Source organism: Tenrec ecaudatus, chromosome 7 (assembly GCF_050624435.1).
Source record: "Tenrec ecaudatus isolate mTenEca1 chromosome 7, mTenEca1.hap1, whole genome shotgun sequence".
Lineage (NCBI taxonomy): Eukaryota > Metazoa > Chordata > Mammalia > Afrosoricida > Tenrecidae > Tenrec > Tenrec ecaudatus.
In genome coordinates, this window is record NC_134536.1 from 148,842,165 (window position 1) to 148,856,378 (window position 14,214).

The window sequence follows — 14,214 nt, forward strand, 5'->3', positions numbered from 1 at the left end:
ATTTCAGAGGATGGCACTGAATCTCCAGCTCTGGAAATGGGACATATCTGATCAGAGCACACGGAGCAGAAGAAGGAGGTGGAGGGGACTGTGAAGCACATCCTGGCCCACGAGGCCTTGAGGATGATGTTCCCACTCAGTGAAGCCAGTCCACATAGAAGACCACATGGTCAGCCACACGATAAGACATGACGTCCCTCAAAGACCCTTAGCCTTAGAGGGGACAACACTTGAGACACAGGGTGGGAATTGTGCCCGGACTGATCCTGCCACATCGAGGCATAAAACTAAGGGTGTGCAGCAGAAGATCAATGAAACGGAGCAGCAACGTCCCATGGGGATGCCAACGGTGGACTTTGGGTACAGGAGTTGGTGACCCAACAGACTGGACTGGAAAACACCCCTAAAGGCCAACAAAGAGTCCTAGAACTAACTGAACTTTTCTTTCTTGTCGAGTTTCATTTTCTTTTATTGTCATTGGATTTTTGTTGTTTTGTTTCTTTTGGTGCTTTTTCTCTGTCTTGTTTTTGTGCACGTTATTAGCTCTACTGCATGTCTAAAAAGAGATGCTGTATGAACAATCTGCAAGAGAGAAATGGGACCAACACTTCTGGGGGCCATGGGAGAGGGGGAGTTGTGGGGAAAGGAAGCAGTTTTAGGAAACCCAGAAACAAGGGAACAACAAGTGATGCAAATCCGTGGTGAGGGTGATGTAGGAGGCCTGGTAGGGCGTGATCAAGGCTAATGGAACCAAGAGGAATTACTGAAACCCAAATGAAGACTGAGCATGGAAGTGGGCACAAGAGGAAAATGAAAGAGAATAGAAGAGTGACCTAGGAAGCACGGGCCAGTTATAGAGGTCTAAAGAAAAGCATGTACATATGTAAATATATTTATATATGAGCACGTGGAAATAGACATAAGTCCATATGTTTATAGGTTTCGTATTAAGGTAGCAGATGGACTTTGGGCATCCACTCAAGTACTCTCTCATTGCAAGAATACTTTGTTCTATAAAATTGGCATTCTATGATGCTCACCTTCCCTACACTATCACTGAAGACAAAGCGGTTGCATATGCAAATGTGGTCAAGAAAGCTGATGGTGCCAAGCTATCAAAAGATATAGCATCTGAGGTCTTAAAGGCTTGAAGGTAAACAAGCGGCCATCTAGCTCAGAAGCAACAAAGTCCACATTGGGTAAGCATACCAGCCTGTGCGATCACAAGGTTTCAAAGGTATCAGGTATCAGGCATCATCAGTACAAAAATCCTTATCACTGCGAATAAGCGGGGAGTCCTGGGTAGAGACCCAAAACCCATTTGCAGTCCACTGGACATCCCCTTAAGAAAGGTCTCTGGGAGGAGATGAGACAACACAGGGTATGAAAAAGCAAGGAAGAAACACAACTTTCCTCTAACTCCTAACTGCTTCCAGTCCACCCACTATCATGATCCCTATTATAACTTACAAATCTGGCTAGAGCCGAAAATGTACACTGGGACTGATAGGAACTGGAAACACAGGGAATTCAAGGTGGATGAGCCCTTTAGGACCCGTTTTATGAATGGAGATACTGGGAGAGTGGAGGGAGGGTAGGTTGGAATGGAGGAACCAATGGCAAGGATCTACATTTAACCTCAACAGAAAAGTGGGTGAAGGGGGACATCGGACAATGCAAGATTGTTAAGGCTTAATAGAGTAAAATAATTTGTCTTAAGCTACTCCATTTTGAAAAACTTAAGTGTCATCCCCCATTTTAGGAGAGGTATGTTATTTTAGAAAAGCAGGTCACTGTGACCTTACAAATATGCTCATAAATGTAAACAAGAAGTTTTGCAAAAACATCTAGTCCAAGATAAGCTGAGCAGGTCATGCCGAACTTTCCCCACCACTGTTATCTTGTGTAAACACCCTTTCCCATTCCTTGCTCTACTCCCCTCGCTTTGCTGGTTTTAAGTGTATAAAAGGAAAAGAAAAATTCTGCCAGACGCTTCAGCTTTGGACCCTGTGTGGCCATGCTGTAGCCCAAATCCGGATTTGCCTTTTTGGAATAAAGTTTTACTTTGTTACTTTGCAGCTGCTTGTGCGTCAGTGGCATATGTTGGGCGCGACTCCATAACAAAGATATGACAAAATAATAATTAGTAAATTTTCAAGGATTTATGAGGGAGGGGTAGTGGGAAGGGAGGGTAACAATGAGGAGCTTAGGCCAGGGGCTCAGGTGAAGAGCAGATATTTTGAGAATGAGGCCAATGAATGTACAAATGTGCTTTACACAACTGATGTATGCATGGATTGTGAACCAAATGTTGATCCTTATTTGTTATCTGCTCCAATGAGTACTTGCTTTACTTGTTCCACAGGACTAACAAACACCCTGTCTCTTTTCCCCAGTATTAGCAGCAGACTCGGCTATTTGCGTACTAATGCATGTTATTCCTCAAGTGTACCGGTATTCTGGTGAAGGAGGTAGGGATCACTTTGGAATTTATGGATGAGTTAAAAAAAAAAACAAACCAATTTTCGTCCGACTGTTAGCAGGGTTTGGGATTCTGGGATTAGCTGCAGTCGGGTCAGTTGCTTTAATACAAGGCAACTTAAACTATCAGACTCTTAGTCAGCAAATTGATTTAGATTTACAGGGATTAAAAAAAAGCGGTTTCCCATTTTGAAAGATCCTTAGACTCCCTTGTAGAAGTTGTGTTGCAAAACCGCCGAGGGCTTGACTTACTCTTTTTGAAACAAGAAGTGCTTGCACTGTATTGGGAGAAACTTGTTTTATGCAAACCATTCAGGAATCATTAAAGATAGTTTAGCCCTGGTTAGGAAAAGATTAGAGGAAAGAGACAAGAAAAGAAATGAAGGAACCAATTGGTTTGAAAAGTTATTTAATTGGTCAACCTGGCTAACTACCCTAGTAACGCCCCTAGCCGGACCCCTAATCCTCCTCCTGTTAAGCCTCACATTTGGACCAATAATAATCAATAAGCTAGTGGCATTCCTTTCACAGAAAGTACAAGTCATAAAACTCTTAGTGCTGAGCCCACCATACACTGGGCTGGCTACTGCAGATTCAATGATTTGAACTTGGCTAAGAACAGGAGGGAAGGTAGCAGCTCTGGGAAATTCTTAAACAGCCTTGACAAGAGAAGCCATTTTGAGCTGACAGAAGCCATTATGAGTGGTAAATAAACTAGCTATGAATTGTCAATAAACTAGCTGATATTGGGGAGGTACGCTGTGCAGACGTAGCCCAAGGGGATGTACAGAAGGAAATGCACGTTCAGAAGGCTTACGAGAACGACCAGATCAGTTTTGTTCAACTAAGAATGGCTAACCACAATACCCCACTTCTCTGCTCTGCTTGCTTGCACACCTGGACATTGCAAAAGTATAAAAGCCTTTGGAAAATTAGACTGGGGGCTGCTCAGTCTCCTCTTAAGAGAGCTGATGGTCCCTGTGCAGGAAATGAAACTTGTTCTGTTGAACTTGCCGGAGGTCTGGGTGGTTTTCTTTCTGGGAACAGACAGTAGCTACAACAGACACAGGTGGCCCCATTCTGCCTGGGAGTGGAGTCACGTGGTTGGGAAAATGGAGGTCACAGGTTGCAGCCTAGCCCAAAGCCAGCCTGGGGCCAGCCACCCAGTCAGAGTCCTGCCAAAGACAACAGGGTGAACGCGGGCACCCCTAGCCATCCTGCTGGCTGGAGCCCAGGCACACCACTGAGACTCCAGAAGGCTTTGAGATTCCAAATCCTCCCTGCCTCCCAGCAGCAACTTCCCAGCCCCCTCCCAAAATGCAGCCTGGGAAGGCAGGTGAGTTCCAGGGAAGGCAGGCACAGAGAGGCGTGTCAAGTCCCACACACCAGCAAGAAATGGCACAAAGATGGACACAAAAGGCTGGGGCTGGGGCAATACGCTACGAGTGTCCCCAGGGGCCTCCACGGTGTTGGGTGAACGCGGCCCCTGGATTGGCTCACCTAGGCCAGGTGAATTCAACTCAACAATTCTCCTGATGTGGTGAGGTGAAAGGGGCCCGAAACCCATGAGACCAGGATGGGAGGGCCCACTCCTGGGGTTGGCTTACCTCATAGCTCTGAGTCAGACAGCACCGCTTTTGTTTTAGACCTCTCTGGGGACAGGTATGCCTCGGTCCTTGGCTCCACGCAAGCAACAGCTCACGCCGACGCCTGGTTTGGGATCCCGTGAGTTTTATGAGCGTTAGGGAGGCATGGTCGATGATGTTGGTTGACCCCATTGGCTGAATTGTTGAATTGAATCACGTGGCCTAGGTGAGCCAATCCAGGTGCAGTGCCCACCCAGGCGTATCTCCCCTTCCTGGCTGAAACCTGAACTTCTGAGCATGCAGTGAGCCACTACTTCATGAGCCAGTAGCTCGGACCTCTGAGCGTGTGTGATGGAAGTGCCACTCTCTATGCTAGCTCTGTAACAGGTTTTCCAGCCAAAGGTCTGCCTTCTAGAGCTTTTCTACAGAAAGCACTTAGTTCCTGACCCCTACGCATTCGGGGTAATGAATGCCCTTGCTTCCGTGCTTGCTTCTATGTAATTCTGGAATGGTCCTTGTTTCACAAGGTTGACAAGGTCAGGAATTCTGGACTGGTTGGTACCAAGCACAAAATAAATAGTCAACAGATTGAAATCTCAACCCTTATATTGGTTTATTATGGACCACACAAACTTGTCTTCTGGAATTTCCCTCATCAAATTTCTGAACCCTTGGGTTCCTTGCCACATGTACGTGGAAAGCAAGGATTCCAAATTCTGATCACCACATCTGACTGCTCCCCCATGCTCCCCCTTGTCTTCCAGAGGTGCACTGTCAACCAGCAAAGTTGGGCTTCTCCATTTCTCAGAAGCTGCTGATTGTTATGTGAAATCACCCTGTGTTTAAATGTTAGTGATTATGCTATCTAAAAATCAAATGTGTGAGCCAACTCGGGGCAAACAAAACTCATTTCCAACATCAGCTCTGTCTCCTCTAAGGGCCCGTGTACAACTGCTACAGCACAACGGTGGGTACTGCTGGGTCCCCCATTAGCACGTGGGAGGAAGGCTATTTATTAGAGGGAATCCTACCTTGGTCCCTTGGTGTTAATTGCAGACTCACTGGGTGATGGATTGTATCTGACAGGCACCACGTTTCCTGCAGAAAACACCAACACTTTGTCAAACTCCGTTTGGTATTGCTCCACTCCTCCATCATTCTCCCTAATGACAAAAATAATTAACACATTCATATAAAAGCACAGGATGAAGAGAGCTTTAATTTATTCATCTAGTTCAGGGCCATCCCTGTTATCAATATATGACAAGTTAATGAGGCTTAATTTAAAAAGCAGCAGTAAAGCAATTTAGGAAACTGAGGGATTGTCATGAGTCCTGGTTGTGACAGCATGTTTTGTGCATCATGGAAGATAACAGATTTGCCTTCTGTGGTATCTCATATCCATCATCCCCAAACTACCTGCTCTTAGGGGTAGAGAGAGCAAGCTTGGCTTTGAAAAAGTGCCTGGGTTTGGTAGCTGCTCACAGGATGGCAGGTGTAACGTATTATGAGAACTTAACAAGGCTCTGAGAAGATGGTTATTGGAAGGTCTGGCTGGAGTGAAAGGTCATAACTCCTGAAAGAATCTGGATCCAAAAGTCAAGTCTGAACTGGATGCCAGAGACTTTCTCAATCCAGCACTCTTTGCCCCTCCCCTAAGGCCAATACATTTCTAAGGGTTATGGATTCTACTTCAGAATATTTCTCAAACCCAGGGCCCTATTCACCATTATTGGCTAGACCTGTTCACCTCTTGCCTTAGATATAAAAATATGGGTTTATTGTAAGTCTGGGTCTGTTAGGTTTCTCGGGTGGGAAATGTCTCGGTCCTGAGCTACACACCAGAAAGAAATTCACACCAAAGCCTGGTTGGTGATCCAAGTGGGTTTATATACAGGAAAGAGAGAAGAAGGTTCCGGCATTACAGTAAAATGAACACGGGCACCCTCATGACACTGCACACCCAGCCCTGCTTAGTGGAAGGCAGAGAAGCAGCTGAAGGGAAGGGGCGGTGGTCTCCAGGTTCCAGCCTTTTAAGGGCTTTCAGCTGGGAGGCGTCAATTAAGCTCTCCTGGCTTGAGCTGGAATTGGTGCATGCCCCTTAGCCCACATTGGCTTCCAACCTCCTGTAGGGGGCCCCCTAAGCATGAGGAGGAACAACCCCTTGTCTTGCTACCTAACAGGTCTACATTCCTGTATGGCTACATTGAGATGGAACTAGCCCCTTTAGACAGCCTGTGTGGTTCACCAGGAGCCACAGGCCCCAGCTTCCCTGTTACCACCTTAAACCTTAAAATACTGTTGGAGTTTATATTACCTGTGTGTGTCTGTGGGCATGGGACGTTTCCATGCCAGAGATCTGAAGTTGCACAAATAGGCATCTAGAACAGAACTCATACAGGTCTAATAAGATGCTCAGATGCTTCTCGCTAAGATGAGAATTTAACGAAGTGTGTGAGCAGTTCAGATCTTGTAAGGAAGAACAGGTCAGTAGTGTATCCAGAGAAGAGAGCAAAGGTCAGGGGAAAGGGAGGAGGCCCGCAGACATCTGTGCTCTGTGTTTGGCCACAAGACAAGAAACCAGGTCTCCCTGCAAAAGAAAGCAGAACAGCAAGTCCCTCGGAACTAGGACATCTTTAACATAACCTATACAACACTCAGCTCAGGGAGGCACCTTGGAAAACCATAATAGCCCAAAAAGAGGGACATGGAGGAAGCCCAAGTCTTTGGCTTTCCCTGCTGTCCTTTCAGTATTGAAATGTCTGTGCACGAAGCCTTTGAAATTTCTGGATCAGAGAGTGGATTCACAAGTCAAGCTCCTGCTTTATTCTTCAATGCATTTTAGCCCAACTCCTCCTTGGTGACACATGTAAGAGAAATACTGGACTTAGGAGCCACTTGGTCCTTGGACACCAGGAGATTTCAGTGGAATCTGAAACAGGGCTCTAACCACCAGCTGGACTGGCCTAGGAAGCCCAAGTATTCAGTCTCCCAAACACCAACCTCCTGTTGCTCTTCATCTGCCTCCACCTTGTTCAGCTTTAGTTGTCCGTGGAAGCGTTTGGCACCCATCTGATGCTTCGGAACCCAGAAAGGAGGAAAGGTAAAAGTGGGATTCAAATGAAACAGACTTAAGCAGGACCATAGCCAAGATGTGCCCAGGGCTCCTCGCGGCATTTGTCACCTTCATTTCCCTCTTCGGACTCAGACGTGGCAAGGTTCAGAAACAAGCTTTTCCAGAAAGAATAGGTGTGAACCCAGCCTGCTTCCAAGAGAGAAAAAACCCTTTACACATGAGTTCCTGAGGTCAGCCCAGCCCTGTGTGCACCCACCCCTCCCAGAGTCCCCTGCTCTCTGGCGAAGCATTACAGCAAAGGGAAGTAGAGATTTGCTCAGAATAAAAAATCATTTTTCACAATAGCACGGCACATTCTGCACGGCAATCACGGCTGCACAAACCATATCCGTCCTCCAACCATAATGTTGGCGCCTCAGTGACCACATACACACATTGTGGGGTGAGACTCAGAGTCTATTCCATTTGTGATCAATTGTTTCCTCCATCTCCATACTTTGCACTTATGAGACATACTCTTTGGAGGTGGTTGAGGCTTGTCTTGTCACCAGTAATCATCTCCTACGCCTTCCTTTCCAGTCACTAATTTGATGTCTTCACTTAAAGAAATGCCCATAATTTTAGGTTTCAGAGGAGAGCTCCTTGAGCTCCCCAGACAACAAGGAGGCCGAGTGTCACCATCATTATCCTGAGCTGGGAGAGAACACTAGGGTTCCGGAGGCTGGGAATCCGTCACTGCCTGCCCACCGCACAGACAGGGCAGGTGCTGGTTATAATTGCTTCTAGACGTCCTGCCATGCTCAGTTGAAAGCCAAACCCATAAACGCTGCCTGACTACAATCAAATTGGAGTACACAGACATTTCTGCATCATTGCCGGGTGAAAATACACTGAGTGGAGTTGGATGAGATGGCAGCAAGTGCCTAAGGAGGGGATGCTGTGGGAATACCAGCAAGATGACTGTCAGTCTCCGTTTCCTTCTCTCATGTGCATTTTTTTCCTTTTTCTTTCAGGAACAAAAGACATGACGGATATGTAAGGAAACAAATTTGTCCATTTCCAGAGGAGTTCCCCACCCCACCCCCATCCACCTCCGGCCTCCTTTGAGCAAGTCAGTAGAAACTTCTTTTTAAATAGAAAAAAAACTGTCTTCTACTATGGCAATTTCCGGAGCTGCTATGTGGCTGTGTTTAAAAGCCCCCTTTGGGATCCAGAGTGCAATCCATGTCACAGAGGCATCCTCCCAATTCCAAATAGCAATGCGACCTCATTTCAGAAGGTTGTTCTTGTTTCCATAGACCCAGAAAGGAGTTCAAGCTGTTGATCTTGACTGTGGTTGTCGAGTCAGCCTCTCATGGGCACCTCATGGGCAGCAGAGCAAACTGTGTCAGTCTGTGCTACCACCAGGGCTGGGAGAGGAAGCCAACCGTGGTGGGCCATAGATCAATGTGTGGATGCGGATGATCAGGTCTTTCTTCCTTATTCTATTTCAGTCTGGAAACATCACTGAAGCCTGCTCAGTGTCGTAGCAACACACAAACCTTCACTGACAGTCTGGGGCACAATGGCTGCAAATCGAACCCGGGTCTTCCCAGTGAAAGATGATGAGAGATCTACCACTGAAGCACCGTGGCCCTCACCTCAAACCAGGGCAATCATTTCCCACAGAGCTACCGGAGTTCAAACCAGACCACAATGCAGGATGACTGAGATTGCCACCAGAATCTGATACTGATGCAGAAAAAAAACCTTACTACTATTTTATTGACTCCCACTCATACCGACCCAATAGGACAAAGAACTGCCCCTTTGGGATTTATTTGACTTTAAATCCTTACAGCAGCGGTTCTCAACCTGTGGGTCACGACCCCTTTGGGGATCAAATATCCATTTCACAGGGGTCACCCAATTCATAACAATAGCAAAATTACAGTTATGAAGTAGCAATGAAAATAATTTTATGGTTGCAGGTGACCACAACATGAACTGTATTAAAGGGTGGCGGCATTCAGAAGGTTGAGAACCACTGCCTTACAGAAACAGACAACCTCATATTTCTCCCACTGACGGGCTAGTCAGTTCAAACCCCCGACCTTGCGATTAGCAGCTTAATGCATAGCCCACTACACCACCTGGGCTCCTGATGATATAATAAGAGATACCCTCAGTGGTTCCTCTCCCTTCCCCGCTCCCTCGGGGTGGGCGGGGAGGTGGGAGTAGGGGATCCTCCACGGGTCCGCGGGTCAGACTGGACCCTGACATCCGGGGGTCCAGCGACAGCAGCGACTCTGGACATGCACCAGGCTCTTCCCGTGGATCGCCCCAGCTGCGGTGGGCATTGGGGCCACGCCCAGGGAGCCTGGGGGGCACCTGTGGTGGGATCCCCTCTGCGCTGGTCTCCCCCGCGGGGTCGGCCCCTGGGCTGCGGTTCCTTGAGGTGCCTTGCCTCGGCCAGCGCCTAGCAGCCCACTTAGAACTGGTGCGGCCCAGGGGAATCCGACTGTTTAATTAAAACTAAGCATCGCGAAGGCCCACGGGTGGGTGTTGACACGATGTGATTTCTGCCCAGTGCTCTTCCTTGCATGACGCTGATTGACATCTGCTTCCATGGACCCTTATGGAGACTGTACTGACTGATGGGAGCACCATAGAACTTCCTTGCAAGACGTTGAGCCTCCTCAAAAGAAGCAAACACAAGAAACTCCACTTCAGAGAAGAAATAACGCGTGACATCAGGGCCCAGCCAAGAAGTTGAACCATCGCCAAGAATCAGCAGCTGGTCCGAGGAGACACCGCAAAGGTGTGGAGAAACCCGATGAGACTTTACTGTGACAGTGAATCTGTCAAAGAACCAGCCAAGTTGTCCATTTAAACCTGGGTAGAGACAGACACTGACTTTTTAGAGAGCTGTCAACCAAGGAGACATCAACTCCTGCTCTGCTCTCTCCAACTCTACCCGGGGTGAGCACACCAATGAAGGCAATGCTGGTTGGGACTATGATGCTAGAATGATATGTGTGAAGAGTGAGTGCTGTTATTATGCCCATACTGATGCTCACACTTGCTCCAATACTATTATCCTTTGTAGTTTGTTTATTTTTAGACGGTGTGATGTGTGTCTGCAGTGAATAAACCGAGCATTCGAAAACGTCTAAGAGCGTTAAGTAATTATTGATCGTGCTGCTCATGACACGTACATCCCATTCACTCTTGGCTCTGTATTTGTTTTTATGGCTTATGAGAGATTGGCTTATGAGTGTGTGGCTCTTTCCTCTGAGAGCCTAGAGGAGGCCCTCCTGTGTGAGGTTTGTCTGTGTCTGTCTGTCTCCGTCCGTCCATCCATCCATCCATCCATCCATCTATCCGTCCATCCATTCATCCCCTCTGTTCACAGAGGAATAGGGCCTGGCTGAGGTGCAGAATCCAGCTTGCCCTAGCACGTGTTGTTTGTTTGTTTGTTTGTTTGTTTGTTTTTAATCTTTATCTTTCCTCTGAGAGCCTAGAGGAGGCCCTCCTGTGTAAGGTTTCTGTGTCTGTCTCTGTCTCTGTGCATCCATCCATTACCTCTCTTCACAGAGGAAGAGGGCCTGGCTGAGGTGCAGAATTCGGCTTGCCCTACACGTGCGCTTTTTTTAAAAAAATCTTTATCATCTATCTATCTTCGCACGCTCGCTGCTGTCAGCCTCCGGCGTGGGCATCGTGTGGGTCTTTCTGACCCAAGCGGCTACCTGGGGCAAGGGGTTGGAGAGGTCTGTCATTCCATGCAACACCTATGGAGGACTGGTGCAGCTGTTTTAGGTGCTGTGGTGAACTCCCTGGACTGGTTTGAGTGAGCGAGCACTCTAACCCTGACTGTAGAGTTCTAGTTCAGAGTCCAAGTGGCCGTTTCTCAAAGATAGCAGCCCCTCATATTCTTGTACAGCGTCTGCTTTTAAAAAGATAGATAAGGACCACAGCCTGGGCCGCCCGCATGGTAGGGAGGGAGGGATGTGTTTTTCCACATCCACAAAGACCCTCGTAGAAGCCAAAGAGGTGCTATTAATAATGTACGTCAGCTGGGTGGGTGGGAAATGTGTTGTCTCCCCCAGGCATATCCCACTGAAAGTTTAGTCACACAAGGTAGGTTCAGGGTTATTCTCCCTCAGGGTGATTAGCCATCTAGAGTAGGCAGACAGACACCACTGTTTATCCCACCATAGGTAGGTAGGTAGGTAGGGCCCACTCCATTCCAACCAGGGTGGTAGTGGTAGAGGTCGAGCACACTCAAGAGTGAGCAAGGTTAGGCTGCCCCGTTGAGTCTAGGATCTCTGCCCTGTCACTCTGGTTCCTCCCCTTCCTACTGCACATGTACAGCCTTAGCTTCTTGCCATGCTTCTGCCTAGTGTTACGCCCCCTTCCTGTGTTGTGCATGCCTATTGTATTGCCCCTGCCTTCCTGTCTGTGATGTGTGCGGTGACTGACCTGTCCCTGAGAGAAGGTGAAGCCTTGGTCAGCCGTAGATGAAGTCCTCTCTCCATCTCTGTCCACGCGGACCACCAAGTGAAGTCTGCCTCCATTATTTCCATCTCATTCTATATAGGACTTTCTTCATTTCTATCTCTCTTAGCTCTACGATTTCGCCTATTGAACTCATGAGTCATTTTAGGGGGCTGTCCTCCCCTCCCCCACCAGGGAACATTCTTGGAATAGTGGAGAACAGTGAAGGGTGTTATGAGTGGGGGGGGGGAGGTCTTGGGGGGTGCATGATGAAAAGGATGGCTGGCCAACACAGTCAGTCCATTCTGAGAACACAGGCCAGGGAAAAGTTCAGCGGCGCCTATTAACAAGGTCTGTATTATGTCAAGGTGGCCCCGAGGAAATTTCAGTAGGTTCCCAAGGCAGAGAGGTTGGGGTGAAACCCTTATGTAAAAGAGGGAGGTGGATGTGCCTTGTGGGAGGCCTCTATGCCACTGTCTCTGCTGTTTGCTTTGGTTTTCATTGAGAGGCCCACAAGAGGGGGAGGGGGAGGTTAGTCCTCAGGTTGCAAAGAAGTTTTCCTTTCACTATTAGAAAGAGAGAGAGAGGGGATCTGGGGGGTGGGGGGATGCTATGTTGGCTTACTGTGCCAATCTGTCCTGTAAGAACAGTTGGGGTGTGATAAGGTCGTGGTTTTGATCCAGTGGGCAGAGAGATAAATGGCTCTGTAAGCCCAGGCTCTCTAGCTCTCTGGCAGTGTCGCCCCACTGTGTGACTACCTTAGCTAGTTCTCTGCCTCCAAGTGTGAACCAATATATACGGGGGCACCCGATAAAGCTTGAGGCTTTTTTTCCTTTCAGATGTACATTGCCATGCTGCTGGTGTAATAGTACACATCCCCTGAACTTGGGGCCATCAGATCCCGTGATCTGGCTAGCGTGGGGGACCCAGCTGACTGCCTGCTGCCTCTGGCTGGACTGAGTGCATCACTCTCTAGAAGACTTGCTTGTCTGCTTCCTTGACCTTGGACGGAGCAGCCCTGGCAAGATGAAGGATTTCCAGGCTATTAACTGTTTCATGGAAGTGATTCAAGCTGAGCAGCGCTCACCCCCCACCCCCACCCAGTCTCCCCTGAATCCTTGGGGAATAAATTAGCTGTTACATTACTTTGCATTTTGTATGTGGTGGGGTGGGGGGATAGGGGAGGTAGGTAGGGGAGGTAGTGGGGGGAGTTAGGGCAGGTAAGGGGGGCGGTGTAGGTAGGTAGGTAGGTAGGTAGGAAGGAAGTGAGGGTGGGAGTTAGGTGGGGAGGTAGGAAGGTAGGTAGTGGTGGGAGTTAGGGCATAAGTAGGAAGTGAGAGGGGGAGTTAAGTGAAGTAGGTAGCGATGAGGGGTAGGTAGGTGGGGGTAGGTAGGTAGCGAGGGGCAGGCAGGCAGGTAGATAGCATGATCCATCACTGTGATCTAATTGTGAAAGTCAGCCCTTGACACAAGGTTTGTGGCGCTTGCTTCCTTGCATGCCCGGGTTTCGCCCGCTCACCCGCACGTGTCCCATCCTGCTCTGCCTGGTGGTCCAGTGTGTCCTTGGCCAAGTCGGCTGTGTGAGGGTCGTTTGTCTGTGCTGCGCAGCGCGCGTCCGGGGTGTCCCCTCTCCCCGCCAGGCGACAGACGCAGCAGCGGAGGCTCGGTGCCGGCCGGGTGCATCAGGTCTCTCCCTCGGGGCCGACTAAGAGGCGCGCAGGCGCGCCTGTCTCCCTGTCCCTGGGTCGACCGGAGTCCACCAGGGCGGCGGAGAGAAGCGAGGGAAAGGAGAAGAGCAGGAAAGAGTGGAGGAGGGTCCAGGGGCGGCCCGGGACGCGAGAGGTGGGTAGACCAGCAGCCTCCAAGAGAAGAGATCTTGTTGCCCTCCTTGTTGCAGCTAGGGGGAATCACCCCGAGTCCCCTGTCCAGCGGCCCTTGGGCCACTCGCGCATGCGCGCTGTGGCGCGCCCGGTGGACTGACCACAGTTCCCCCTCCTACTCTCAATCACTCAGATCCTTTCCTCTGAGAGCCCAGAGAAGGCCCTCCTGCATGAAGTTTCTGTCTTTGTCTCTCTCTGTCTCTCTCCCTCCCTCCCTCCCTCCCTCCCTCTCTCCCTCCCTCCCTCGCTCCATCATCTCTCTTCACAAAGGAAGAGAGCCTGCGCTATGAGAGGAGGGTGGGAAGGGAGGGTGTATGTTTGGACCTTCATCCCCATATCCCCATATATATGATGGCAGTGAATAATAAAACCTAAGCGTGACAAAGACAATGCGATGCTTCTGTCCGTTTGATGGGAATGATCTGGTTCAAACAGAGGGCACCCGGGGGTGGTGAGTTAGTAGCCAGGAGGACTGGGTGGCAGAGGTGGTGGTTGTTCTGCTGCTGCTGTGGCTGCACGATTGCATTGACTAAAGCGTGGTTCAAGGCACTCCTGAAACTTGGCCAGATAGATGGCCCTGGTACTGTACACACACACACACACACACACACACACACACCATGCTCTTTCCTTCAGGAATTTGAAGTTCCTGAAGACCAGACAGATTGCTCCTATTTCTCTGGTAACCCCATATGACAGTCACATCAGCCAGTCC